This window comes from Lycorma delicatula, chromosome 4 (assembly GCF_047948215.1).
Source record: "Lycorma delicatula isolate Av1 chromosome 4, ASM4794821v1, whole genome shotgun sequence".
In the NCBI taxonomy this organism is placed as follows: domain Eukaryota; kingdom Metazoa; phylum Arthropoda; class Insecta; order Hemiptera; family Fulgoridae; genus Lycorma; species Lycorma delicatula.
This window is the reverse complement of record NC_134458.1, coordinates 202,187,405-202,191,520: the sequence shown is the minus strand read 5'-3', so window position 1 is coordinate 202,191,520 and position 4,116 is coordinate 202,187,405.

Sequence of the window (4,116 nt, the reverse complement as noted above, 5' to 3'; positions counted from 1 at the left end):
TTGGCTTGATGCCAACCCTCTACATCCAGGTTGTGAGGTTTTATAAAACGTGTGGGCTTTACTTGAACCTGAAGTCATACCCTGCAAAATTTTCTTAAGGAAGTGGATGTAGAAGTTTTATTACATTTTTAATTCTTAGTCGAGTGTTGATATAAATTTGATGCATTCTGATCAATATTCCACTGCAGAGTTCATGCTGAAATGCTTTGTAAACATTCTCAAAACTTACAGTCATGAGAAATGCTGGTGCTGATGTTATGTATTAATAAAATAGGTGATCTCTTATATTGTAAACATCTCTTATATTATAGCAAATTAAAATATGGAGGTAATTTACAACCTTTCTGTATACCGATAAAACTTCATAATGATTTTTTGTGTGTAACTTTCAAAACTACACACAAACAAAAAGATTTACATTATAAGACAAATCAATAAAACACTGTTGATCAAACAACCCATAAACCCATGAGTATAAAATTAAATTACAGTACCTGTAGTTAATATTACATGGACAGACTGAGTGTATATTTTCAAAATACAAGGGACATGCACAAAAAACATTACTTCATATAAATGAAGTAATATATATTACTTAAATATATATATATATATAGATATATTTAAAACAGGTGTCCTAGACCTCCCCCGTCCTCCTTTTCTAAAATTGAAGGAAGAGATTTTTCTGGAAGATGCAAAAAAAAAATTATGATTTTGACCAGAGGAGGGCTAACTAGATTAGAAGTTAATTTTTTTAAATGGGACACATTTGCACCTCGAATTTGGATTCTAGGGACAATGATACATAAGTCTTGTCAGAAACATTTTTCCTTAAAGTGGAATCTAACCTCTAAATAACCTTTTCTTTTTCCTGTTTAGCCTCTGGTAACTACCGTTTAGATAATACTTCAGAGGATGAATGAGAATGATATTCAAACTTTACCTAGTCCTGAATTCCTTTCAAAAACTCTTTTAAGCACCAAAAACTTTTTAATGTTTACAAAACATATTTAATGTTTTTACATTAAATTTACAAAACTTTTTAATGTTTTCTATGCAAACACTGTAAATAAATAGGATGTATCATTAAGCTCACCCGGGAATTTTGTAACCTATTCTGCATGTGAAAATAATGGAAAAATTCATACAAACATATGTCCTAAAACGGATTGTTTGCAAGTTACGGCTTGTGCAAAATTTCACTCGATTTCAGCTACCCAGGTGAAATGAGATCGTATTGAAATTTTTAGGACGTTAATTAAGGGACATAATTAGTGATTTCTTATGGTTTTTAACGTGAAAAAACTGTACTTATTTACAACAGAGAAATACACTGATGTGGTATACATTTTGGCTGTCTGTAATGGTAATGCTACAGCTGCAGCAGTAGAATATGAAATAAGTTTTCCGAATGAAGCCGATCGTCCAAGTTTCACTTCCATATAAAGCGACACTCCAAACATACACTTTCAAAAATCTTTTCCTGACATTTAAATTAATTTTTGATGTAAACAAATTATATTTCTTACTGAAGAAATATTCGTTTAGCTTGTGCTAATGATATGCATCATTAACTGCTAGTTCCATGTAAAGATTAAAAAGTAACGGAGATAGGGAACATGCTTGTCAGACTCCCTTTCTTATTACGGCTTCTTTCTTATGTTCTTTAATTGTTACTGTTGCTGTTTGGTTCCTGTACATGTTAGCAACTGTTCTTTTATCTCTGTATTTGAACCCTAATTTTTTTTAAATGCTGAACATTTTATTCCAGTCTACGTTATCAAATGCCTTTTCTAGGTCTATAAACGCCAAGTATGTCGGTTTGTTTTTCTTTAATCTTCCTTCTACTATTAATCTGAGGCCTAAAATTGCTTCCCTTGTCCCTATACTTTTCCTGAAACCAAATCGGTCTTCTCCTAACACTTCTTCCACTCTCCTCTCAATTCTTCTGTATAGAATTCTAGTTAAGATTTTTAATGCATGACTAGTTAAACTAATTGTTCTGTATTCTTCACATTTATCTGCCTCTGCTTTCTTTGGTATCATGACTATAACATTTTTTCTGAAGTCTGATGGGAATTCCCCTTTTTCATAAATATTACACACCAGTTTGTATAATCTATCATCGCTTCCTCACCTGCACTGCGCAGTAATTCTACAGGTATTCCGTCTATTCCAGGAGCCTTTCTGCCATTTAAATCTTTTAATGCTCTCTTAAATTCAGATCTCAGTATTGTTTCTCCCATTTCATCCTCGTCAACTTCCTCTTCTTCCTCTATAACACTATTTTCTAATTCATTTCCTCCGTATAACTCTTCAATATATTCCACCCATCTATCAACTTTACCTTTTGTATTACATATTGGTGTACCATCTTTGTTTAACACATTATTAGATGTTAATTTATATACCCCAAAATTTTCCTTAACTTTCCTGTATGCTCCGTCTATTTTACCAATGTTCATTTCTCTTTCCATTTCTGAACACTCTTCTTTAATCCACTCTTCTTTCGCCAGTTTGCACTTCCTGTTTATAGCATTATTGCCGATAGTTCCTTTTACTTTCTTCATCACTAGCATTCTTATATTTTCTACGTTCATCCATCAGCTGCAATATATCATCTACCAGTTCTCTTTATTCCGCCTAAGTTTGCTTCTGCTGATTTAAGAATTTCTTTTTTAACATTCTCCCATTCTTCTTCTACATTTTCTACGTTATCTTTTTTACTCATACCTCTTGCGATGTCCTCCTCAAAAATCTTCTTTACCTCCTCTTCCTCAAGCTTCTTTAAATTCCATCGATTCATCTGACACCTTGTCTTCAGGTTTTTAAACCCCAATCAACCTTTCATTATTACCAAATTATGGTCGCTATCAATGTCTGCTCCAGGGTAAGTTTTGCAGTCAACAAGTTGATTTCTAAATCTTTGCTTAACCATGATATAATCTATCTGATACCTTGCAGTATCGCCTGGCTTTTTCCAAGTGTATATTCTTCTAAAATGATTTTTAAATTGGGTGTTGGCAATTACTAAATTATACTTCGTGCAAAACTCTATAAGTCAGTCCCCTCTTTCATTCCTTTTGCCCAGCCCGTATTCACCCACTATATTACCTTCCTTGCCTTTTCCAATGCTTGCATTCCAATCTCCAACTATTATTAAATTTTCATCTCCTTTTATGTGTTTAATTGCTTCATCAATCTCTTCATATACACACTCTACCTCATCATCATCATGGGCGCTTGTAGGCATATAGACATTAACAATCGTTGTCGGTTTAGGTTTTGATTTTATCCTTATTACATTGAGGGTTGTAAGGTTCAGTTAACCCTGCATTTTTCCGCAGTTTATTTTATTAACTCTCAAGAAAAATCTATGATTAAAAAATGTTGTGGCACATTCTCATAAAGTCTTTGCCATGATCCTGCCTCTGTTCTGCCTACTTGATGCCAGTTAATAATAACATAAAATCAATGAATTCTAGATGAAAAGTTCGAATTTTAAGTGACAAAGCCTAGTGACAATATCATAACAAATTTTTTTTTTTTTTTGTAACTTATTTAATGGAAAATTATAAGCAGAAGAAGCCATTTGGCATTCTCAGAGGTTAGACGTGGGAAAGGAGCACCTGATAATGTCAGAGTATATCTGGGTATAAGCAATTTTTCATGCAGTGCAACTTTACAAACTTCAATTGCCCTAAAGGTTGTCATCAGGAAGGGTACCGGCCATAAAATCCTGCCAAATTGCTTCTTCATAACCCAAAAGACAGGATGAAAAGAAAAAAAATGGAAATAAGAGTGCATATTTTTCATTGTTTTATTGTTCCAGACTCTTTTCAGTATATTAAAACACCATGCTGTACATCATGATAAAAATTGAGTATTTTGGTCTCAAACATCTATTGTGGAGAGGGAAGCAAGTTGGAAATTTTCATTATTAAAATACAGCGTTTAGAACTATATTTCAGTCATTTCACAATGCAACGAACAACATGTGAAACGACCGTAATTTGTTTGCAGTTATTTTTTTCTTTATCTGTAAAAAGTCTTTTTTTTAATTAACTGTTTATTATTAGGTTAAATTAAAGTTGTTTTTTTTTTTTTTTTTGTTTT